Source organism: Protobothrops mucrosquamatus, unplaced genomic scaffold (genome assembly GCF_001527695.2).
Source record: "Protobothrops mucrosquamatus isolate PMUCROS unplaced genomic scaffold, P.Mucros_1.0 scaffold1018, whole genome shotgun sequence".
NCBI lineage: Eukaryota > Metazoa > Chordata > Lepidosauria > Squamata > Viperidae > Protobothrops > Protobothrops mucrosquamatus.
This window is the reverse complement of record NW_015387254.1, coordinates 215,595-242,450: the sequence shown is the minus strand read 5'-3', so window position 1 is coordinate 242,450 and position 26,856 is coordinate 215,595. Positions and strand designations below refer to the sequence as shown.

General features: G+C 43.6%; 1 protein-coding gene across 1 annotated transcript in view; it reads left to right on the top strand.

The window, feature by feature from the left end:
- Positions 1-11,275: 11,275 nt before the first annotated feature.
- LARP1 (La ribonucleoprotein domain family member 1) overlaps positions 11,276-26,856 on the top strand; it is a 53,499-nt gene continuing 37,918 nt past the window's right edge. The window contains exon 1 of the mRNA XM_029284847.1: positions 11,276-11,289. The gene's annotated coding sequence lies outside the window, so the exon portion shown is untranslated. The remainder of the gene's footprint in view (positions 11,290-26,856) is intronic.

Here is a 26,856-nt window from a genome sequence, read left to right as displayed (position 1 = left end):
ACAGTCAGTTTCACTGCAAGTGGCAAACAATATGATATGTTAAATATGTAGAAGGCAGTTTGTTAATATAAATGCGATCTGGATAGTAAAAGACATGTTTGCTACATTGAAATAACAGAAGTAGAATGAGGCTTGATGCTGAATTAATTTTTTCTTTTCTGGTTGTGTGTAATCAAGCTGTGTAATGAATTTGGTATTACTGGGAGTATTTGTCTGATTATATACATTTATGTTTTAAAATGGAGCAGTTGTAATTGAAAATTATTCCTATTGTGAATGTTATGGGGGAGGTCCAAAATGAAAAAAAAAGTTTAATTAATAAACAAAAAGAAAAAAAATCAGATTAGTTTATACTGAATTCCAAAAGCAAGAGAAATGGGATTCTGGGATAATAATACACGTAGTCCTCAAGTTATGATCACATTTGAGCCCAACATTTCCATTGCTAAGTAAGTCAGTTTTTAAACGAATCATGCCCCATTTTATGATCTTTTTTGCCACAGTGTTAAGCGAATCACTGCAGTTGTTAAGTGAATCATGTGGTTAATCTAGCTCCCTCATTGACTTGGTTTATCAGAAGCTGGCTGGGAAGATTGCTATTGGTGATCACATGATCCTAGGACAGTACAACCATCATAAATACATATTAGTTGTCAAGTGCCTGAATTTTGATCATGTGACCATGGGAATGCTACAATGATTGTAAATGTGTGAACCATTCATAAGTCACTTTTTTCAATGCTGTTTTAACTTTGAATGGTCACTAAATGAATGGTTGTAAGTAGAGGACTACTTATAAGTAAATTCCTCCAAAAAATTTTACTTACATCATTTCAGGGATTGTTCCAGATTTTCCCTCTGTTTGCTTTTCTATTTTTCCTTTAGTTATGATAGATCTAAGAGAAAGTGCTATCTCATATAGAATATTGCAGTTGTTGGTACTTAGGAAACTAATTTTATAATCTTACCCTTGCAGGGGTTTTGTGAAGGTGTGTCCTAGTTTTTGAACAAGAAAAAACTGTTCGGGCTATATTTATTTATGAAGTGGAAGTATCTTATTAACTTAAACTTAATATCACTGTTTTCTTGACTTGGACTTGTTTATTTCTGTAGCATTTTCAAGACTCCTAATCAGAGTATTTTAATTTCTCTTTTGGAACTGGGAAAAAAGTTCTGGGAAGAATTTAGAGTTACTAGGAATGAACTGAGAAATAGGAATGCTGTATGATGTAGAATTGATATTTGTATCTCCTTTATCTTTGTTTTTGCAAATGTAATAACTTACTAACGTGTTCTTTTAATTCTTCATCTCAGATGGTGTGAAAATTAAAACTGTACTAGCCTTGTTAAAAATATGAATATTTGATTTCCCAGTTGTTAAGAAGAGAAAGAAATATAGGTCAAAATACAAACTAGAAATTCACACCAGAGTGATCTTGAAATAATCTAGTTTACATTTCTTTGCCAGTTATGTCAAAGCTTTTACTTCGAAGTAAGATACTAGGCTAAATAGCATGGCTGCAATGGCAAGTTTATTCTAATAAGAAGTCATTGTAGGTCATATTGGCTGCTACTGTTAAGAATCAGAGTTAAAAATAATCACTAGGGTACAGATTTGCATTTAGCAATTCAAATATAAAATGGAACAGTATTTTAAATTCTAAGTACTATTTAATTCTGGACATCCAATATACATAAAATAATTATCCTTATTCTAGAGCAGGTCATGAATGTACAGATAGTCTTCGGGATACAACAGCAGTTGGCACTGGAAACTCCATCTCTAAGTGACATGAGCAAAAACTATGATGTCGCATGACTTTGTTACTTACCAATGGCAATTCCATCAGTCCCAGTTGCTGCTGTTAAATGAGGACCAGACAGGTTGTTAAGGCCTCCTGTGATCATGGCTTTCTTATTAATTTTGCTTGTGGGAAGTCAAGCAGGGAATGTCAGAAATCGCAATTACATGACCACAGACATTAATGGCAGGAATTATGAGGATCTATTGTAAGTGCTCCTTGTTCAATGCCATGATAACATTGAATAGTCACCGAAAGCATGGTTATAACCTGTGGGCCGCCTACAAAGTGATTGAAATTCCCATGGAAATTCCCATGAATCCCCCTGAAGAGAAAAGGGGTTCTCATTAATAGGCTCTATCACTTGTGTTATCCTATCCCAAATTGGCTGAAATATTACAAGGTTGAAAAGTTCTGCAAGATTTCATTGCAAAGAATTGCAAATTCTTGACAAGAATTACAAATGTTTAAGTGATTTGTGCCATTATTATGATGCCAATTCTTATTTAAAATTAGAGTGCAGTAGATGCTTTTGCATTTTTGGTGATAGGCTGTTGATTGTTTCCGACAAGAATACTTTTAGTGCTCTATACGTGAGTTTGTTACAAGGGATCAGAACATTGCATAACTCCTTTCTCTAGCACGATGAGTGGAGAATCCACAGATGGGTTGATCTTGTCTTCCTGCCCTAGAGACTAAGTCAATCAACCTTTGCCACGCCTCTCTCCTTAGGCTAGGAAACCCCAGTCATGACTTAGTCTCGCCCGAGAGAGACGTGGTAAACTTGGCTCTTAGTCTCTAGTGCAGAAGCCCATTGTGGATCAGGTTGTATTTTTCCTTTTCTTTCAATTCCCCTCGCTGCGTTGAATTCAGCGCGGCGCTAAACCGCTCGGATTCCCAGCGTCTCTACAGGCTTTGGCTGAAGCCTCCAGCCCCTTGCGATGTTCGGCAAGCTAAACAAACAGAGGTCGCGATTTTGGACACCACGTGGGACTCCCTCAGCCTGGGGGGGGGGAATCCTCTCTTAGCAGGCCATCCAGCAAATTTTCAGCAAAAATTTCAGCCTTTTCGGCAATTGCAGTGGTGGCAGAGCTAGGCTGGCCACAACAACACAGGCCGGCAAATTAAACTGATCTTGCGGCCACCATTTTTGTAGGCCGGGAAATTCAAATGGATCAGGCAGAAGCAGCGATCGCTTTGGGCCGCTCAGTCAGCTGGCCACATAGGAATAACCACACCTGCCCTAACGCCAGTATCAGCCTCGGGAACATCTCGCTGCACATCAGTCGGAGCAATTTCATTGTTCCTGGCTGTGACTCTGAGTGAGTTGTAGGCCTTTGTGCAGGATCTTAAATGGCGGCTGTTGGAATGGGCCTAGTCACGGCCGGGGGTGACTGGGGTTTCTTAGCCTAAGGAGAGAGGCGTGGGAAAGGTTGATTGACTTAGTCTCTAGGGCAGGAAGACGAGATCAACCCATCTGTGGATTCTCCATCATCATGCTGAGAAAAGGCGTTCAGGTAAGACAACACCCCTTTTCTTTCATGTTAAGTTCTGATTAGTTCTTACTATAATTCTAGTATAGTATCTGTCTGTATATTATACCCAAGAGAGAGAAAATGAACATTGTTATTGCTTTTNTTTTAATCTCACATATTGTGAACAGATAACTTTTTGGCTCCAATATTATACAAATTAGTGGAGGGGGAAATTACATGTATATATAGCTTTAGCTTGATTGAAATAAAATACATAGCTAGAATCACAAATATTTAACAAAAAAACCAAAACACGAGGTATATTTTAATATAGGAAAGTATGGTTTTACCTTGTGCCAAGCCATGATATGGCTTCTTTCATTTTGTTTTAGATTTGTGAAATCAGCCAGTGACTTATAAAGTATAATTTACGACATCACAAGTTGGCAATTCAGCCAATTGCAGCTTATTCAACATCTATTGCTTAGCATAATTGGTAAATCATAATATTTGAACATTTGTAATTAGCCATTATATTATTTTGATGCATCACTATATTTGTTGTGCCAGTTTGTTTTTCCACAGATAACGTGCTGCAAGCAACAGTATAATGGAAACATTTTTTCAAGTTACAAATTGCAATTTGAAAAAAAAAATAGCTATGCAATAACAGTGGAAGCATAATAAAGATTAAGGAAGTGAAGTTTCACTCCCCTGTAATTCTATCATGAACAATATTAATTTAACTTTCCATTTTTGACTACTGTAAATGATAAGAACTGATCAACTCTCAGATAGTCAAGTTCAACAGTCGAGTAATGCTTTTAAATTTTTCCTTCATACATGCGCCCAAATGCCTTCACACTTAAATTTTTTTTTCCTTCCCAGTGACCCATTGTAGATTATTGGACTTTACTGTCAGTTGAAACAGAAAGCTAGTATCTTGCCATCTAGCTGAACAGGTTCTTTGTATTCAAGCATAAATTTTCTGCTAAACATCTGATTTTGCTGATAAGCGAGCAGGGGAGATTACCAACATGCGTTGTTTACGAAAAATCTAAATGTGTTCTACTATTTAAAAGTTTAGAAAATGCAGTGTATAAGAAAATTTGATCTAGTACTTTGCACAAAAGGATCTTCATCTTTACATGTTCCATTCTTTATGGACAACTTGGGCTGCTTATAAATTCAAATAAAATTGTTCTCATAAAGAGATTCTGTTACTATTGTTAAAAAGATGTAAGAGATGATCAGGCTGATGTGTCAAGTGTATCATCAATTTGAAGTCCCTTTGCACCCACAAGAGATACAAATCCAGCCCCCTTGAATTCTTTGACTCTTAATCTACCGCCAATTTGCCTTGACTGCTAGTAGTTTAGATTCTTGTTTAAAGGTAGCCTGGAAGGATCATTTGAATAACCCTGGTTCTTGATTTCTTGTGCCTGACAAAAGTAATGACAATATATTCCATATGGTTTTAGCAATAATAACATATTTTCTCCAGCAGAGGGTGGTGTAGAGTCCACAGAATGGGTTAATATAGCTTTCCTGCTTAACAGACTAAGATGAAAAAAAGGTTGCCATGCCTCTCTCTGGCTGTGTCTCCCCAGTTTTCATCTTAGTCTTGAGCTTAGCAGACCTTTTTTGGCAAGGCTCCAGGATTAGGCCAAATTGTCCTATTTGTATTACTTCTTTTCAAATTTCATAAAATAATCGCATTCGGCTAATTGGCTATTTAAAAAAAATAATAATAAAGAGAAGGGTTTTTTTTCCTTTCTGGGTAAAAAGAAAAGTTTTTTCTTTTTTCCCTGCTGCCCCTCGGGGCTCGCGAAAGAGAGGCTGCAGGTCCGTTTGAGGCCTGCCGGACGGCAAGCCTCCACGATCTGAGGCCTGTCTGGGCACCGAGATCAGCCAGGACCAGGAAGGCATTTCCCCTCCCGTGCGGACGCGCGGGGGGAATTATCCGGCCTCCGGATCGTTGTTTCGGCCTCTTCTTCGACGCTGGGGATCCTCGGCCGTCGTTTCAGCTTCTTTCAATCGCAGCGGCTGCTGCGCTCCTAAATGCAGTTTCCTGGGAACGGGGGAGGAAAGCAAGGAGGTGCCCTTGCCAGCCCCTAGATCTCTTCCCAGGGCCTTCATTTTCTTCAGGACCGTCGGGGCCAGACTGAGCTCTTGCGGTCGGCCATTTTGAAGCGCGTGCTTCAGAGAGGGCCCTCTTCACCAGACCACATGGCGGACGCCATTTTGTGGGCCTGGTTCTCTTTGCCCGTATTGCATTAATTAATCACGGAAGGTCATTTTACAACGGGACATAAAATTAGAAGTAATAATCAATAATACACAAAAATACAAATATAAAGGATATTTTACTGTGCTATTTCGGATCGCTGGACTAAGGCCACGTGGCGGACGCCATTTTGAAGGCCTATTTGATTTGTACCTGTGTGCTGCCTGAGTGCCTTGGCCTGTTAGCAGGTCCGTTTGGGGGGAACAATGCCTCTTTCAGACGCTGTAAAATTAGAGTGTTGTTCACAATTGGGACTTGACTGCCTTGTCCAGTTCAAGGTTTGTCTTTTGACTTATATCTAAGGAGAGGATTGAAGAGTTTTCCTCAGCTCTCCCTACTTTGGTGGACTTCATCCGCCTTATCCAAAGGTACTTTATTCAAGGAACCAACCAGGGTTACTTTGACCACAGACGCCAGTCTGTTCGGCTGGGGGGCTCATATTCACAATCACCTGGCTTAGGGCCGGTGGTCCCAGTTAGAACTGACCCACAACATCAATTGGCTAGAGCTGAGGGCCATTCATCTGGCCCTTCAGAAGTTTTCTCCTCTGGTCACGGGGAGACATGTACTGGTCCTGACGGACAACGTTACGGCCAAGGCTCACATAAACAAGCAGGGAGGGACCAACTCTTGGTCCCTCATGCAGGAAGCCATGGCGTTGGGACTCTGGGAGGAATCCACCCTGAAATCCATAAGAGCAGAACACATTTCGGGGGAAGACAATCAACAGGCGGACTCCCTGAGCAGAGCCACCATAGACCATTCAGAATGGAAACTGGATCCAACCTTGTTCCGGGAGGCAGCCCTCAGGTTCGGACAGCCAGTCCTGGACCTCTTTGCCTCCCCGGCGAACGCACAGACCCCAAGGTTTTTTTCCAGGTTCCGATCGGAGGGGGCGGAAGGGATAGATGCCCTTCGGAGCACTTGGCCCAGGGGCGTGCTCTATGCCTTCCCTCCTCTCCCACTGCTCCCAGCAACTATTCGCAAGCTCCTGCAGGAGCGAGCGGAGATAATCTTAATTGCTCCATTCTGGCCACGTCGGCCGTGGTTTGCAGATCTGGTGGATCTATCGCTCTCTCCACCGTGGAGAATCCCTCCGGACCAAATAGCTCTCAGCCAAGGGAATCTCCGGCATCCGGACCCTCAGTGGCTCCAACTAGCCGCTTGGCACTTGAGCGGGAGGGTCTATCTAGATTAGCATATTCCTCTGGGGTGATATCTGTTATGCAGGCTTCTAGACGCCCTTCTACCAACAGGATTTACGATGCCACCTGGAGAAATTTCTGCTCCTGGTGTAAGACACAGGATTTATCCCCGCTGTCTGTCACTATTCCGCACATATTGGAATATTTGCTGGAAGGACTCAACGGGTTTGTCAGTCAGCACAATACGTAGACAGGTAGCGGCATTGTCAACTGTTTTCACTTGTGAGAACCATGACTCCCTGTCTCACCATCCAGCGGTCGGTGCCTTTCTGAAGGGCGCCGCAAACACAGGTCCTCCCACGACTCATCGTTACCCGTCCTGGGATTTGCCCTTGGTTTTACAAGCGTTAACTTCTTCTCCCTTTGAACCTTTAGGTTCATGTTCTCTACATTTCCTCACCCTGAAAGTTGCCTTTTTGGTGGCTATTACATCGGCCAGGAGGATTTCAGAGCTAGCCGCTCTATCTGTCAGGAAGGATCTCTGTTTGTTCCACGAGGACAGGGTGGTCCTCCGGTTAGATCCGACATTTATTCCAAAGGTTAACACAGGTTTTCATCGTTCTCAAGAACTAGTACTACCGAACTTCTGTCCCAACCCTTCCCACCGTCTGGAGAGAGGGTGGCACACCTTGGACGTGCGCAGGGCTCTGCGTTACTACCTCAAACGTACCTCGGCCTTCCGCAAATCGGAAGCCCTGTTCATCTCCTTCCATCCTTCTACTATGGGGAGGAAGGTTTCTTCTTCCACCATCGGACGATGGATAAGGGCCTGTATCACAAGGGCTTATGCCTCGCAGTCACTTCCAGTCCCTTCTCATGTTACTGCTCATTCTACACGCAGTGCTGCGGTTTCTGCAGCCTGGTCCACCCAGGCTTCGCTTGAGGAGGTTTGCAGGGCAGTGACTTGGTCGTCCCCCTCATCCTTCATTAAACATTACAAAATTGACCGTTTTGCTGCTGCAGATGCAGCCTTCGGGAGGCGGGTACTGCAGCAAGTAGTCGTCCCTCCTGTCGAGCATGCCTAGACTCCCTCCCTTCAGGGACATGAGCGGCTTTGGTATGTCCCATTCTGCGGACTCTACACCACCCTCTGCTGGAGAAAGCGGCGTTGTTCTTACCTGAACGCCTTTTCTCAGCAGGGTGGTGTAGAGTCCACATCCCCCCCTGCTATCTTTGTCTAGGCATGAGTTTTTTTGTACCTTTCTTTTTTTTCCTTCTTACCTTTGTTTGGAGCCTTGCGTCTGCCTTTTCGCCTCGACATGTGCCAAAAACTGGGGAAACACACCCAGAGAGAGGCGTGGCAACCTTTTTTTCATCTTAGTCTGTTAAGCAGGAAAGCTATATTAACCCATTCTGTGGACTCTACACCACCCTGCTGAGAAAAGGCGTTCAGGTAAGAACAACGCCGCTTTCTTGTTATAGTGTCTTTAAACATTCCTAGTAAATATTTGATATAGAATGTGAAATAGAAATGCATTAACCCTAGTTCAGGGGTCGGCAACCTGAAACAGTGAAACAGCTACTTGGACCTGTTTCCCTCACACATGCACACGCGCAAAACAAGGGGCTTGATTGCAGAATGGAGCTTAAGGCGAGACAAGGGGCTTGATTGCAGAGTGGAGCTTAAGGCCCTGTCCCCCCCATCCAGCTCTGGTATGGACGGCTGTGCCGTCCTGGCTTCTCCTCCTCCTCTCGGAAAAGACTGCTCTCCCCCGCCCCGCGCTCTCCCTCTCTGGGACTTTCTTCTTTCCGCCTTTTGGCACGAAGGTTCCCAGGGAGCGGAGGAGGAGGCCGACGGGGGGAAGGAGCTGCTGCCGCAAATCTTCCGAGGCGGCAGCAAACGGCTACTTGGGCTCGCCTATCTCAGCCTGCTGTGGGAGGCTGGAGTTGAGGCTTCTGGCTCGCTCTGGGAGGGGGCTTGGAAAAGAGAGGACGAGAAGCGGAAAGTGGGAAAAAGGATTTCTTCTAGCTCTCTGGGGTTCTTTCGCTGGGAGGGCGAGGAAGCAGCAATTCTGCTCCATGGGAGGTGGGAGCAGGGGGCCTCTCCTTCAAACTTCGCCAAGTGACTCCAGGAGCGAAGTGAGCTCCGGGTCCCCGGAATGTCAACTTTGCAAAAGAGGGAGGCGGTGGTGGGATTAAAATAAAACGGGGGGGAGGTTGAGGAAACCCAGCAGACGCCTCTATCAGAGGGCGAGCAAGAAAGGCAAGATCAGGGAGAGGAAGAAAGCTTTCAGGCTTGTGCACAGACATAGCTGACTCCTCGTCTCCTGCCCTTGCTGCATCTCCCGTGGAGACGCGTTTACGTCTCTCTGTGTCTCTCTCTCCCATTCAAAGCCATCCTGCAGCTTGATCCTTGAAGCAATTTCAATCGGCCCCTTCATTGCCAAGCGTCCCCATGGAAGTCAATGGAGGTCCGCGGCAACTTGAAAGGCCAGCCACGGCGCTTCCAAGTCCATTGGTTTTATCGGCGAGCCACCCCCTTTGCCTCCTCGGCTTTGGCATCAACACAGATCACTGAGCAGGAGGATTGATTAGTGCGGGTCTCTCCTGGCCAAAGTAGCAATGGTTGGAACAGGGCCTTGCCAGATCTTTTGTCCAAACTCAGCCAGGTGGGTCCCCTGGCCTTTCGAGTCGCCGCGGACCTCCATTGACCTCCATGGGGACGCTTGGCAATGAAGGGGCCGATTGAAACCGCTTCAAGGATCGAGCTGCAGGATGGCTTTGAGTGGCAGAGACACACAGAGAGAGCCGCAAACGCGTCTCCACAGGAGATGCAGCACAGGCAGGAGACGAGGCGGCGGTGGCTCGCTGGTAAACCAACGGATTTGGAGGCGTCGTGGCTTTCTGGGACACCCAGCCCGGGGTCTTACAGGAGACCCAGCCCAGGCCCAATTCCCTGCCTTCCCATCTGGAGACCCCACCAGAATCCCCCCTGCAAACCAGCCTGCAGGATACTCGGGGAGGGGGAAAGCCCAGCACCGGGCCGTGGGGGGAGCCGGGCTCCCAGGATCCCCTGCGCCAAGGAGAGGAACTCCTCCGGTCAACATGCGGGCTCTGGGGCTCTACAGCGCCTGGCTTCCTCTCCACCCCAGCCTCGAGCCAGGCTCCCCAGGAAGCCGCGGGGCCTCGGCAGGTGTGGGGATGGGCTGGGGAGGGGTCCTCCCGCTCCAGTTGGGTATCCCCCTCTTCAGAAACAGCACCCGAAAGGAAAGGAAGGACGGAGCAAACTTCCCCCACTGGGATCTGGCACTCGTTGCCTACCTTCCTTTCCCGGGCGGGGATTGCCAGCCCCAGCAGATCCACCTGGCTGGCGAGAGGTCCCTTTAGAGAGCAGCTGCTGTCGCCTCCCCTCCCATCTCCCGGTGGGTTTCAGGGGAAGTGCGGGACTTCGGGGGGCTGTTCCTGTTGAAAGCGAGCTGTGCGCCTTCAGGGCTTGGGACCCCTTTCCTGGGGCTGCAGCTTGCGGGAGGGCTGGCCTGCTCAGTGGAGGCTCCAGCGGGCTGTTCCCAGGGGGGATCCCGGGGCTGCCCTGCGCGTCTCCCTGGCCACGTGCGCCTCGGACAGGGCCAGCCCAGGAAAGGGACTTCCTGGCTGCACTTCTCCCAGGGGGCGGGGTGCCCAGGCACAGGGCCAATCACTAGCCCCACGAGGGGGCAAGTCCACATGAGACAGAGAGAGAAGGGAAGCACAAGTGCCTCTCTGTCTCTGTCTCTCTCTCTGCAAATGGTGGAGGAAGCTCCGGAGCCACAGGAGAAGGCCCAAAGAGCCGCGTGCGGCTCCGGAGCCGTGTGTTGCCGACCCGTGCCCTAGTTGATTATGCATTTTGACTGTTAATGAAAAGCCTGAAACTGTTTTGACTTCAAGTGGCCACTGAGTTACATGAAGGAAAATTGAAGGGGGGGGGAGTTAAATATGGCTATAAGTTTTTTGTTATGTGATAAAAATCCAGGTGTAAGTAATGATGATCCTTCGACCAAATACTGTTTAATGCACTCAATAATACTTAATATTGGGAGTTTGCTTTGAGGTCAGAAAGAGTTGACCAAACCCATTGAGATTAAAACAACTCTTTAAAATAAGTTTTATGCATTTACATTTCATATGCATTTTAGTTCTAAGAATGAATAGAATGAGTAACATGGGACAAATAAATCATAAATAATGTCACATCTCATTCCTGCAGTCCTGGAATTGGTTGGCCTTCATCTACTTGCTTGCAAGAAGCACTGTGATGGAGAAACATTGTGATGTTTCACAATGCCAGAAAGAAAATCACCATCTTCCAAGGATGAAATACTTTCTCTGTCATGTACACAGAAAAATATGCTGGCCTTTTTGTCTGACAAAAAAAATATCTTTCAATTATTTTAAATCCTGAGGAAGAATTGGAGAAGGAACAGATGAATACCAAAAGAATGCTGGGGTTTATCATCTCCTCAGTAGGTTCAAAATTGAAGCATACTGGAATTCTCTGGAAGCAGGAAGCCCAGGAAAAGTGAAGCAGGGGACAGATGCTTCAGGTAGATTTTTTGAAGAAGTTGGTAAAATACAAAGTCTAGTAAGAATTTATGTTAGGTGGTCTAGTCTTGCAATTAGGTTTTGATCTTTTAACTGCCAGAAAGGCTGGGCAGACTACTAGAGACTTGTCTCTCGCACATTGCAGGGGTAAATGAAGGAGCCAAATCAAGTGTCCCCTAGAAAATAGGTTGTGGCAACAGGAACTGCTGAGTTGTTGGTGACAGCCAAGACCAGGGTATAAAGACCCAAAATTTGACAGGGAGGGCTATCCTGCAAAATAGTAGTTACTTATTAAATGAAATGTACTATTCTCTTTATCATTTTCACTGGATTTGTAAAAAAATCTGCTTCTCTAACAATTGGCATTTGCAGGGCTCTATATATCCTGGAATCCAGCTATATAAATTTCATCCACTCCAGGGTACTTCCTTAATTATTACTCAGAACCATTGACTCAGATCAGAAAAGTAAATGTAATCCACATACTTTATTAAATCACTTTTTTTACTAAATCTTTCTGTGTTCATCTGTACCTATGGCTTATTTAAATTTTGCAATTTCCTATCTTTTTGGCTGCTCCTTAAGCTGAAGTTTTTTTGTGGCTACATCCATATGACCAGCTTTATTATGATGTGGAATAACTAGCTTAAATAATCTGATGTCAATTTTAAATACATTTCTGATATTCCAGTTTATGTATTTAACATAGATTTGTGTAATAGGCTGTTTTAAATCAGCTAACAAGGTGTTAACTAAATATAGTGAGAAATACTTCATTTACACTGTAAGAATAAATTATTTTTGTCATGGCTTTGTGCCAGTGTGAAATTATTAAAAGTTTTTTGTATTTTATATCATCTGAAAGACAATTGTAATTTAAAATAATGTGTTTCAGACTGTACTCTAGCTGGAATTTGTTTGTTTTGCTGAAATTTAGCCTCTGAACAATTCTTTGTTGTATTTATATGAGAAAATATTTCTTCCTTACTTTTATGCAAGGAATATGCTGTGTAATATGCAAAGTAGATGTGCCCCTTGTCATTTTTCTTTCCCAGAAAACAGAACAGTGCCAATACCAGCTTAACTAATAACTGGTTTAAATATACTTTTAGTTCTCTGGGAAAAAGCACCTTGTTTATACAGGTGGGCTGATCAATCAATTATATTAGAATTGGATTTTAAAATATCACACACCTTCTTATTTCTAGATCTTTTTTTCTCCATTCTTCTTAGCATGCATCAATATTAACCTGAACTTTGTATTGTATGCTTCAATAACTGACACTTTTGAGTTTTGTTTGGTCAGAATTTTTGAAAATCAATTAACACTGAAAGAAAAGACCGGTTAAAAAATGCAAGTTTATAATAGTTGCAGCGTACTGTTTTTCTACAGCTAGTCTTATTAAGCAGTATTTTGAAAGCTCACAATAAATGGATTCTGGTTAATACCACCCTTAAAATTATTTCTGTCACTTTGTAGAGCAATTTTTCTGCTGTCTTGTAAACTAGCTCAGTGTGGTGATTAACTTGGATTGGGACAATGTTCAAGTTTTTATTGCAACTACAAAACTCGCCTGGAGACTTTGGCCCAATGGTGCTCTCTCAACCCAACTTAATTTACAAGATTCACAAAGTATGGTATAATAATTTATTGTAGTTAATTAGTAAAAATAATAATGAAAATAGTTTAGGTTTTGTTGTGTTAAATCCCAATCCAAGCTTCAATTTGAATACTGCCTGAATAACTGTAAGAAAGTAAACATTAATGGGCTTTGAATTTCCTTTTAATTTAAGGAAAAAATATTCTAATTTGGATTATGAGAAAAATATATTGTGGGTTGTTGTTGTTTTTTGCTTCTTTTAAAAGGGGGCTTTTTTTGTCTTGAGGAAATTAAATTTCCAGTGGAAAACAGCCTAATTAGGACACCTTGTTGCCAAGTCAGATCCAAATGGTTGGAAAACTTTAGAAAATGATCTTTTCTCCAGCATGAGGATGGAGAATCCACGAATGGGTTTACTTCATCTTCCTGCTCAATAGACTAAGTCTGACAAATTTGCCACGCCTCCTGCTGGGCCGGTATTATTACCCAGTTACGACTTAGTCTCTTGCCCAGCAGGACGCATAGTTGTTGGCTCCATTGTCGGACTCCGCAGGTTGTATGAACTTTCCCACTCGTGGACTTTCCAAACCTTTTCATTGCAGCGCTACAATCAGCGCTGCGATAATCTTCCCAGCTGCATTCTTCCCCTCCCCACACATTGCAGACATAGCTGCCTCAGGCTGTTGTCAGCGGCTAAAATTCAAGCCGCTCTGATGAAGATTTCTAACCGACTGACTTCAGAACCGCTGACTTGAGAAAAGGCTTAGGGAGGGCCGTCCGCAGCACAGCTGAGCGGCGGGAGTCGCGACCGCCATTTTGCGTGCCATGACGACAGCCGCCCCCCCCCTTCGATTTAAAGCGTGTTTCTCTGTTCCCTTTCGCTTCACCGGCAGATCAGTTAAGGCCAAGGCTCCTACTGCCTATTGCATCAGGTATCCTATTATTATTTAAGCCGGCCTGTCTCTGGAATTCTTGTCCTGACTGAGACCACATTTCTGAGGAGGCAGGGCGCTCCCAAAAGCCCTCAGTAGGCGGATGCCATTTTAGATCGTTGGCTTGCTGGGTGATTTGACAATGGAGGGATTCAATTTCCCTGCCAGGCCACAGCAAGCCTTATTCCTCAGGGAGTCTAGGCCTACGGTTGCCTCAAAGGAATACATGAGAAATTAAGTCAGAGGCCTTTCCTTTGTCTTTTATCCTTTTGCCTTGTACAGCAACCCTCAGCCTAGGTCTGCATTACTGTACTGGTTGAGATCAGAGTCTAACAAAAATTATTAAACCTCTTTTAAATCACACCACACGAAGTGGCTAGCCCGCCTTTGGCACTGCCGCCACCACCTAGGCCAGTGCGCAGGCACTTATCGCTCAGGTGATTTGCTGCCACTAACAGTGACATGTGTGCTGGCGCTTGCCAATTGTTTTGGCCGCCACCGTCAGCCTGACCACTGCGCCATCAGTGCGCTCTCAGGCATTGATAGCCATCAGGAGCATTCTGGTGTGCAAGAGGCCAATATTTGGTCCAGCGGCCACCATTGTCTGGAGCAATTACTGGCTCTTTCCAGTATCTGGGATAATAACCACCCAGTGCTCAGCTCCTATACCTTGAGATCCTTCTCAGAACAGCACTGAGGGATCTCTACCGTGATGGCAGACAACGCAGCTCCTCAGACTGTGCACGGTGCTTCTGGCACTCCTGCCAAAAAGAAGCGTAAGTCCTCCAAACTAGAGGCTGCAGAGAAGCTTAAGGCCAAAGCCAAGGCTATCTCGAGCAAAACACCCTCTAAGGCGGCTGAGAAGGAGGCCAGTAGGAGGCACCTTGCCTTGGAAAGACAATTCTCCAAGGCTCAAAAACAAAACGCAAGCGGTACGGTCCAGGCCCGGAACGAGCATGGTCCCCGGAAGGGGAGACCAGACGGGGAGGTGAGACCCCTTAACCAGGGACCATGCCCTCAATGGGTGGCTCCTTCGCCTAGGACTCAGGGCCGGAAGCCACATTTATGCCCACAGCGCCTGGACTCCGTCCCTTTGACTCTCACGGGGTGTGGCCAGAGCAGTTTCAAGCCTTAATTGCCCAAGCTTTTGCCCAGGGCATGACCTCCTCATTTCACCAGAGGCCCGGGCCCGAATCTGCGCCACCAATGACAACATCTTACTACCAAATAGACCCCATTCCAGAATATCCGGGTTCTGTTTCCTCCGACCGGTCTTCTCAGGACAAAGAGTCATACTCGGGGGAAGAAGTATCAAGGGACATACAATTGATGGAGGATGAAGAATCATCTCTGGACCCTTCCCCCTTCGTAGGCTTATTTGACCCAACGCTGTTTAGGTCGCTATTGCTCAAAGCAACCATTTCAGCCAAGATTAGCCCTGATCAGGAGCCTCCACCAGTTCCTTCCATCAGCCAAGACCCAAAACCACTGTTCTCCGAGCCTACGGTCACCCAGAGGCATATCCCTTGCCCCCCCTTTTTTCTAAATACCATTAAGAAACAATGGGGATCTCTTGGCACCCCCCCACACCAGAGGAAACGGACACGAATCTCTTTAATGTCGCCTCTGCCTTATCCGAAATCCTGGAGGTTCCAGCTGTGGATGAATTCCTAACCGCTCTTTTCCTCCTCCACCGTATCAGGGGACATGGCTGAAACCTTAAGAGCTGAGGACAGAAAATCCGAGTTTTCCCTACACAGGTCTCACCAAGCCTTGGCATGGTCAGTAAAGGCATCCACATCCACCTCCTTCGCCAGAACCTCCATCATATGGCTCCGAGAGCTCCAGGCCATGATTCCCCAGGAACAGGTACGCGCCCACCAGAACCTGGGTAAGTTACTGGCGACATCGGAATACATGGCAGATGCATCACTACACGCTGCCAGGTTCTCATCCCGAGCCATAGCCTCCAATGTAACAGCCCGCAGGCTCCTATGGCTTAAGCAATGGCGAGTGGACTTAAAATCAAAATGGCGCTTATCTACCGCCCCTTACACTGGCGGACAATTGTTCGGAGAGGCCCTCAACCCTTATCTGGTGGAGAACTGAGACAAGCGCAAGGTGATGTCCCACCTTTCCAGACAGGCTGACAGAAAGTCTAATCTGTACTTCTGCAGACAGCCATTTCGTTCGGGATCAGGATCGGAGTGGGCGCAGCCTCCCCGTTCCTTTCCTCCCAGGCCTGACCACCAATTGGAATGTTCTGGTCCCAGGCCCAGGCAACAGTTCCAGTCCATGCGCCCTTTCGAGGCACGGGAGGCCGTCCCTTTAGAAGAAATAAGTGACTTCAGGGAGGGGCTCCCCATAGGTGGCAGACTTTCCCTCTTCATCCACAAATGGGAGGCCACCACCACAGATACTTGGGTACTCAGCACCATCAGGGGCGGCTTGTCCCTGGAATTCTTGTCCAGACCCCCAGACCGCTTTATTCCTTGCCCAGCTCCGCGGAATCTGGCCAAGAGGAGCCTCATGAACGAGGCCATACGTCACCTCTTAGAGATAAGGGCCATAGAACCAGTGCTGGCTGGACAGTTAAAAGAAGGCTTTTACTCCATCCTCTTCATGGTACCAAAGGCCTCAGGAGGATGGAGAGCCATACTCGATCTGAAGGCATTAAATTCCCATTTAATCTACAAAAAATTCAAGATGCAGACGCTCCAATCCATTTTGGCCGGCATCAGGAGGGACAACTTCCTGACGTCCATCGACCTCACGGAAGCATACTTGCATGTCCCCGTCCTTCCCGACCATCGCAGGTTCCTCAGATTCTGCTACACAAACCATCACTATCAGTATAGGGCCCTACCATTCAGCCTTTCACAAAGATCTTGGCAGCCCTGGCCACCCACTTAAGATTAGTTCCGATTCGGATCCAGTGCTATCTGGATGACATCCTCATCCAGTCCACCTCCATTCAGACAGCTCAATCAGACCTGACCTTGTCCATTGGGGTCCTCCAGGACCACGGGTTCTCGGTCAACTTTCTGAAGAGCCAGATAGCTCCCTCCACTCGCCTCCTCCACCTGGGCGCGATCATAGATACGAGGCAGTGCATGGTCTATGTGTCGCAGGAGCGCCAGGACAGCATCCGAACCCTGATACTTCAAGTCCAAAGGGAGCGTGTCGTTTCTCTCTCCATCCTTTCCCAATTGTTAGGAAAGATGGTATCTTGCATGTCCATAGTGCCATGGTCCAGACTGCACTCCAGGAGCCTGCAATGGTTCTTGCTCCCATTTCAGAGACTGGGCACCAGCTCCTCCAACCAGAAGGTCAAGGTTCCACTTCAATCCCTGAAATCTCTTTGCTGGTAGACCTCCCGAGCGGTAGCCAGAGGCTCATTATTCAAGGAGCCAGTCCGGCTCACTCTGACTACCGATGCCAGTCTGTTCAGCTGGGGACCTCATCTACAATCACAATTGGCTCAGGGCCGGTGGTCCCGACCGGACCTGAAGCACAACATAAACTTGTTGGAGCTCAGAGCCATACATCTCGCCCTACACCACTTCAAAAACAAGGTAGCGGGACAACACGTCCTAGTCCTTACGGACAATGTAGCGGCCAAAGCCCATATGAACTGGCAAGGGCGTACCCGGTCCAGGCCCCTCATGACCGAGGCCCAGTTGTTGGGTTCCTGGGCAGAGGCCAACCTCTCCTCAAGGCGGAGCACATTTCGGGAGAGACAAATCGACAGGCGGACTTTTTAAGCAGGTCGACAGTAGATCACTCAAAGTGGTGCCTGCATCCCGAATTATTCACGGAGATAGCGAAGAGGTTCGGTCACCTGACATTAGACTTGTTCACCTCTCCAGCGAATTCCCAGCTCCCTCGGTTCTTCTCCCGGTTCCCTGCACCAGGGGCAGAGAGAGCTGACGCTCTCCGCAGTCCATGGCCCAGGGAACTGTTATATGCCTTTCCTCCTCTCCCTCTGATCCCGGTAGTCATCCGCAAGATACTACAAGAACGGGCAGAGGTCATACTAGTTGCTCCACACTGGCTGAGACGGCCGTGGTTTGCTGACCTTGTGGTCTTTCCATCTCTCCCCCGTGGAGAATCTCTCCAGGTCGCATTGCTCTCAGCCAGGGAGCCCTGCAGCACCCAGAACCCCAGTGGCTCCAACTAACCGTCTGGCACTTGAACGGCGACTCTTGACCAGGGAGTCCTATTCGATGGGCATAATCTCCATGATTCAGGCATCCAGACGCCTCTCTACGAACAGGATCTACGATGCCACATGGAAAAACCTCTGCCTCTAGTGCACAAAAAAACAGTTCGGTCTCTCCTCCATCACCATCCCGGGAATCCTGGAATATTTGTTGGAGGGGCTCAACAAGGGCTTAGCGCCCAATACCATCCACAGGCAGGTGGCGGCTCTGTCAACGGTGCTTGCATGCAACAGTTCAATTCCTTTAGCTGAGCACCCCATGGTGCGCTCCTTCATCAAGGGAGTGACCAACACCAAACCACCTGCGGTCCATAGATATCCCTCTTGGGACTTGTCACAGGTCTTACAGGCCCTTACCTCACCACCGTTTGAGCCCATTAAGACCTGTACACTGCAGCTCCTAACCATGAAAATAGCCTTCCTAATAGCCGTCACATCAGCCAGACTATCGGAATTGGCAGCTCTCTCAGTCAGAGAGAACCTATGTGTTTTCCACAATGACAGGATGGTCCTTCGATTGGATCTGTCATTTGTTCCCAAAGTAAATACCCTGTTCCATAGGTCACAGGAAGTGATACTACCAGACTTTTGCCCTCGTCCGTCTCACAGCTTAAAACGCCAGTGGCACACTCTGGACATATGCAGGGCACTACGCCAGTACATCAAGCGGACCTCTGCCTTTCGCAAGTCAGAGGCACTATTTATCTCCTTTCAACCCTCTTCCATGGGGCAGAAGGTTTCATCATCAACTATAGGCAGGTGGATCAAAGCTTGCATTGCAAGGGCATACCAATTGCACTCCCTATCCATTCCAAGCCTTATCACTGCTCATTCCACCTGCAGCGCTGCAACTTCGGCAGCTTGGGCAACACAGGCGTCCATTGGAGAGATCTGTAGGGCGGCGACTTGGGCTTCACCTTCCCCATTCGTAAGGCACTACAAGATAGACAAGTTTGCCTCCGCGGATGCCTCATTTGGCCGGAGGATGCTACAGCAAATAGTGTCATCAAGTGGGACACAGGCCCAGACTGGTTCCCTCCCATAGGGACAGGGCAGCTTTGGTATGTCCCATTCGTGGATTCTCCATCCTCATGCTGGAGAAGGGGCGTTGCTTACCTGAACGCCTTTTCTCAGCATGATGATGGAGAATCCACACCCACCCCTTCAGTGTCCGTCAGGTCCTGTGTCGGGGGTAGGAGGAGCCAACACGTCAGACTTTCGTCTGTTGCTTCGCCTTCATCGTAACTGGGTAATACTGGCCCAGCAGGAGGCGTGGTAACTTTGTCAGACTTAGTCTATTGGGCAGGAAGATGAAGTAAAACCATTTGTGGATTCTCCATCATCATGCTGAGAAAAGGCGTTCAGGTAAGACAATGCCCCTTTTCATTCAACAAGCTATGGAGCTACTTAGGAAAGAAAGATACCTGAAGCACGTAATCATCCCTAGCCAAAGTAAAATATCCAGAGATGTTGCATTTTGACATAGAGAAATTTTGATATTTTAATTTTTTTCAAGGATTTTACTCGAAAAAAGTGGAAAAATTGCACCTTTGTAGAATGACAGCAATCTGTATATGCATATTGCTTTAATGCAATTTTTAGCGTTTAGTTTTTAATCAGAGATACAATACAACTTAAGTGGAGTTGATCATTTAATTGCTGTTCTGACACAGACATGGTCATTTCTATTTAGTTACACCTATAAGAGTTACATGGGAAAAAGGATCAAGAAAAGTATTACTCTAATTTTGCTTTTATTCTAATTTCTGTATTGTTCCTGTTGATTAAATTGATACAATTTAATATTGCACTTATTTTTTCAACTGTTTGAACTGTTCTGAAACAAATATGCCATACTTCTCAGACAAGGCTAAATGCAGTAATTATTATTCAAGGAATTGCATGGCCTTGGTTCTCTAAATTTCAGCATTATTAAAATCCTAATAGTGTAGTAATTGATACTTTTCACCTAACATCTTACAGAAAGTTTCTTATGAAATACAATCTACATTGGCTTGTGTATATTTTTTTCTGAGAATTGATTTTACTTGGTTGAAGATATTGGGATTCTGATTCTGCATGCTTCACATGATGTTTGCGCGCAGTATTGTTGAATCTGAATATTTTCCTTGGCATGGAATGGTTGTGCATTATAACTTAGGTCTGTAAGGATAGAAACATTTCCCTTCATTTTAATTTTCCCTTTTAAAAGTATTGTTTAGAAATATGTAACAAACAGATCTTCTAAATGCCCCCAAATAAAATATTAAATTTATTGATACAATGGTGAAACAATATGTATACTTGGCCTTGAATTAGGTATTTGAATATAGTGTTTACTTACAGATGATTCATTATCCAACTAGGTAAGGGCATGATGTCACACTGATATTATGTAATTGGAGAACAGCAAACAACCAAGCTCAGAGAGCACCAAGGACGCCACAATTCAGGCCCGAGTTACAGTGCATTTAGAAAGTATTCAGACCCCCTTCACTTTTGTCAATTTTGTTATGCTGCAGCCTGATTCTACAGTTACTGAAATTCATTTTTTCTCATTAATCTACACTTAGTACTGCGTAATAACAAAGTGAAAACAGAATTTTAAAAATGTCTGTAAATTTATTAAAAAGAAAAAAATTGAAATATCACATAGGCATAAGTATTCAGACCCTTCACTCAGTACTTCGTTGAAGCAACAAACTTTGAATACTGGATTGGGGGATTTTCTGCCATTCTTCCTTGCAAATCCTCTCAAGCTCAATCAGGTTGGGTGATGACTGTTGATGAACAGCCATTTTTATGTCCCTCCAAAGATCTTCAATAGGGTTCACTAGGGCTGGGCCCTAGTGAATGGCTGGGCCATTCAAGGATATTCACAGAGTTGTCCTTAAGCCACTCCTGTGTTGTCTTGCCTGTGTGTTTAGGATAGTTATCATGTTGAAAAGTGAACCTTTGGTCCAGTCTGAGATCCTGAGCGCTGTGGAATGGATTTTCATTGAGGATATCCCTATACTTTGCTCCATTCCGCTTTCCCCCAGCCCTGACCAGTCTCTCAGTCCTTGCTGCTAAAAAATCACCATGCTTCACTGTTGGTATGATATTGGGCAGGTGATGAGTGGTACCTGGCTTCCTCTAGACATAGCTTTTAGAAATGAGGCCAAACAGTTCAATCTTAGTTTCATCAGACCAGAGAATCTTGTTCCTCACAGTCCGAGAGTCCTTCACATGCTTTTCTACAAACTCCAAGTGGACTTTCATGTATTTTGCACTGAGAAGCTTCTGTCTAGCCGCTCTGCCATATAGCCCAGATTGGTGGAGGGCTGCAGTGATGGTTGTCCTTCTGGAACTCTGTCCCATTGCCACACATGATGTCTGGATATCAGTGAGTTCTTGGTCACCTCTATTACTAAGACCCTACTTATCTGATTGCTCTGTTTGAATGGGCAACCAGCTTTTGGAAGAGTCCTGGTTGCGCCCAGCATTTGAGAATTATGTGCTCTTAGGAACCTTCAGTGCAGCAGAAATTGTATTGTAGTCTTCTCCAGATCTGTGCTTTATAATAATCCTGTCTCTGAGTTCTTCAGGCAGTTCCTTTGGCTTCATGGCTTTTGCCCTGCTTCATTGTGCATTGTCTGCTGTGAGGCCATCCACAAAGAGGTGTGTGCCTTTCCAAATCGTGTCCAATCAATTTAATTTAATTGACTCCAATCATGGTATGGAAACATGTCAGCAACTATCAAGAGAAATGGGAGGCACCTGAGCTAAATTTCAAGTCTTGTTGCAAAGGGTCTGAATATTTGTGCCAATGTGATGTTTCCGTTTTTTTCTTTTTAATAAATTTACAGACCTTTCTTAAATTCTGTTTTCACTTTGTCATTATGGGGTACTGAATGTAGATTAATGAGAAAAAAACAAATTTCAACAACTGTAGAATCAGGCTGCAGCATAACAAAATTGATAAAAGTGAAGGGGGTCTGAATACTGAATGCACTGTATATACATTCTCTTCTATTGAAAAATAAAATCATCACCTTTTTCAGTCTATTTGAAATTCCTAGAAACCATGGCCATTTATCTATATTGATTGAAATTGAAGCCCAAAACATCTGGAGAGCACTAGATAAACATGGGTATCAAATTATTATGTACAGATAGTCCTCAACTTACAGTATGACCATGGGTTGTTGCAAACATCTGTAAATTTGGGTCACTTCGCTGAGTGCCCAAAATGTGATCATGTGACTGGGGAGGCGGCTGCCAGAACTTCAAATCGAGGTCATAAGTACCTTTTGGAGGGTCCATCAGTACTTTGAATGGTTGCTAAGTGACATTCAAAAGTTGAAGATTGCCGTATTTAACTTTCATGGCTGTTCAACTCAGATTGATTCAGGACAACATGCAATGTCCAAATGAAAAGTTACTAAAATACATATCAAAATCATAGAATAAATTTGGGTTCTGAACAGAATTTTTATAAATGAAATTTTGGTGTATTCACCTCTACTTACAGGCACATCCACCCACCCACAAATATACATACTAATCTGCATGTTGCTCTCAATATGGCCTCCTGCAGATCACATTGCTCTGATTTCCATTGTGGTTTGTCACTCAATTGAAACTTTGCATTTTCTGCACAGTTGTGCCGTTGCACCTTAGTAGAGATGCAAGATGCAAAAGGAAGATTTCTCCGGTAGAGATTGGTGGTTGTCATGGAAGAAAGAGCAGAAATGAAGCATTATTAGCATTGTGATATAGTTGACTCTGCTTTAATAGAGAAAGATCGTTCTTGGCTTTCCTTGACTGCCAGTCTGTTCAGAGATCATGTATTTGAATAGGTAATAATTAACTGTTAACAAGTTTTTCATTAGAGGCCAAGCTGCATATGTGCACGAAAACAGCCAGGATTGTAGGAAGAGATTTTGTTCACTTTTTTTTCTTAAAAAATAGTGTTCTTAGGCAATAGTAATTTCTTTTGAATATTTTAGACTTTATTCTATCACCAAATAGTATTGATTCAGTTATTCCTGTATTGCAGCATTGTTTGAAGTACTGTACTTGTATAGCAATTAATGAGACTTTTTTTTTTTTCTTATCAGTACAGTAGCCTGTGAGGGGAAAATACTAACGTGCATGGTTTGCATGCAGAATGCTTCAGTCCCACATTGTTTCAGATAACACAGGGATTGCAAACACAATGTGCCTAAACCTGTAGAAATGCTGTCAATTATTTTGCAGAGTATTAAACTAGATGAAACAATAAGTCTGATTCTATAGAAGTTAAGTTTTTATGGCTTTATGTGATACTTAAATTGAGGCATTGCTCAACTTACATATAAAGAAAATTTTTGACAATTATTTTAGGTACTTTTCAGGGTGACAAGGTAGTACAACTATTAGCGTTCTCTGTATTTCTCTGCATGGTACCAAGGAAAGATGTTTCTTTAAAAGGTACAACATTTATATTTCTGCATGCTCTGAAATGAATTGCACAGCTCAACTTCCATTTTTGCTTAAAGTTCTGGACAGATGGTCCCATAAGGTTAAATTTTCAGAAGGTGGTTTGCTTTATGTTCCTGGAAGTGCCTTGTGACAGCTGAAAAAAAATATGTAGATTTTCTCAAGAGTTCTAATCCAAGGTTATGATAGACAAACACAGGTGGAAGGATTAATATGGCTTTCAGCTGGGAACTCTCTTCAAAAACCAGCCCACTCCTGAGTGTACTTTTCCTCCTCCCCCTTTCTTCTGTTAATAATTCTTTTACTTTTGACTGTATGCTTGAGATTGGATTAGAAACTTGGACACTCAAAAGCTAAGTGTTCATCTGAGCTGCCAACTGATTATTTTTGACATATAACTTTCTTAAAAGGCAGTCAACTTTTGGATTTTCCCGAGAATCCTTTTCTTCAGTTTCACATACTGCAAATGAGGAGGTACAGTTAAGATTTCTTTTTTTCTCTCTCTTCTCTTGTCTTTGGAGTGGTTGGAAAGACAGAGTGACCTAGCTGTTTGTGTTTCTTTAAAACAGGGACTGGGATGCCCTTTGAATTAGAATGAGAAGTATAATCTTTTGAACAAATGACCTTGAATATGTAAATCATTACCTTGCACTTTTCCCTATCCAGCACAAAAAGCATTTATACGTATACAACATTAGATGCATTCTGTACTATTTATACTAATACCAAATTTATAGAGAGAATTATGACCATTCTTAGTCTTTTTTTTTTAAAGTGACATGTTAACATGGGATTTATGCAGAAATAAGAAGGGTAATAGCAGATATTTTTCTGTTAGTTGATAAATCCTTTATTGAAAGATTGTATTTTAACTGCGTGCTAAAGTTTTAGAATGGTGGTAATACTGCAATACTTAAAAAAAAAGAATTCTCATTTTGCAGAAACCTGATTGTAGAATTACTTATATTGCAGGATAAAGAACTTTCAACTTCTTTCATAAAATGCCCTCTTATTTACAGTTTTAGCACACTATAAATACTCTGTATGTGTATTCTTCTGTACTAGAATTCTGTAAGTTTTGATCCTCCAAACAGGTCAGCAGTGGGATTCTGAGACTGGAACAAAATAGGAATCTTAAATTATAATTAACTCTATGTCTTGTTTCCATTTGTGGTTGCATCTGATATCTTATGAAGCATCTTGTTTTTATATTTTTATGTAATTACATGTATTATACACTATATCTTGAGGCTTGATTTTTTTAAAAAATGAATACTTTTTCATGGGAACAAGCAAATGAAATTTACTCTTACACGAAAATGTATTCTATGGGTTAGAAGATAAATTGCAATTAAAAGGATAAAAACTAACGCAAATTAACAAAAATGAATATATGTCACCTTCTCTTAAAACAACAATCTGTCCTTCCCATACTTCATCTTGTATCTAAACAAGCAATCTTGATGCCTTAGAACTTGATTTCATTTCATTTTATCTTTGTATCTTCTCACAAATTCCTCAAAGCTTTAACAAGTCTTTTTTTGTAAATGCAATAATGGAAAGTTATCCAGGTCACTCTTTGCTAAAAAAAGTTGTAACATGGGACAAACCTCACTTAACAACAGTTTCGCTTGCCAACAAAAAATTTGGGCTCAATTGTGGTTGTAAGTTGAAGACTGCCTGTATTATTATGTTGATTGACCTCTTCCAACTTCTGGGCCACTGTACTGTTCTCCAGCATGACAGTGGAGAATCCACCAATGGGTTTTGCTTTGTCTTCTGCCCATAGACTAAGTCAGCCAAATTGCCATGCCCTCTCTTCCTGGGGCCTCCTCCCAGTCTCGACTTAGTCTAGCCCAAGAGGACACACATTCAATTTGGCTCCAGATCAGATCGTATTTTTCTGTATTTTTCTTGCTGCTTTTAAGGGGGGGGGTTGCAAAATGAACAGCTGTGCTGATCTGTCCTCTGTTACTAGAGGTTCTTGTAAGTAGTATCTTGGATGTTGACATTTCTATAGTAAAGAATGTTAATATGCTGTTTAATCTTTGTTTGATCTTCTTTGAATCTGTTTTATTGGTGTTGATGTGCTTTAGCATATCAGTTTGAGGCTGGAAGCTCCTTCTGAGTTCAGAGTTCTTTTAGAAGAGTTTTCTTTTTTCTTTTTCTATATCTATTTTCATCTTCAGTGTTCTAACAGTGATCTCTGAAATTCTTTGTTAAGTTCCTTCCTGCAATCTTTGTCTTTCTTGGCTTTGTCTTCTGTTCTCTTCTTGGCAATTTCTGTAGTTTAGTCTGACACCCAATTTGCTTTTTTCTGTTTTGTGCTCTTTGGCAGTCCCCTTTCACATTTATCCTTAACAGTTTCTTTGAGTTCATTCCACAATTTCTCTAATTCCCTGTAATGAAGTTTAGTACTTCAAAACAATTCCTGCGGTTCTCCATGAAAATGAGTATATGTTCAAGATCATATTGTAGAAGGCTGTTGACATTCTTCATCTTTAGCTCAACTTGGAAGTTGCACATGAGCAATTTGAGATCTGTTCTGCAATCAGCCCCCGGTTAGGTCTTTGCTATTATAACTGAGCTTTTTTCCCCCTTGTACATAATATAGTTAGTTTGACTTTTGTGTACTCCATATGGTGATCTTATATGGCCATCATATTAGTTTTTGAAGGTTGTTAAAGTGGGGAAATCATTTAATTGGCAGAAAGTAATGTCATTATCCTGCTTCACTTGGTTTCCATACAATTTAACTACATTTTTCTCCTTAATATTTCCAACTTTTGCATTTCAATCTCCAACCTCAAGTAGCACATCTTGATTGCAGTTCTGTTGATTTCAAATTGCATTTGATCATTTCTAAATGTGATATATGAATAAATAAATTATAAAATGCAACCACCTCCTCCTCTTCTACATCAATAATTGGAACATAAACTTGGATATTTTTATTATTAAAAGGTTGTCCACAAAATCTAATTCATATCATTTGGTCATTAAATGCATAAAGTATTGTTTTTGTTATCCTTCCTAACTAAAGAAAGCAGTGTTGTTCCTTTTTTTTGTTTTGTTTTCCATATTTTAAGCAATAGACAATATGATCTTTAACTGAAAGTGACAAATTTCAGTCTGCTGAATTTGCTAATGCCTATTATGCCAGTGTCTGGTTGGTTCAGTTCTTCTTCCAATATGTTGAACTTTCCAACATTCATATTTCATAGGTTCCACTTTCTCATTATAATTGTCTTGGCAGCTTCAAATTTTCTTTTCCTGCATAATAACAGAAGCAAATTAGATGTTCAGAGGCTTTATCTACTTTTGTAATAAACACTAAGACAGTGATGGAGA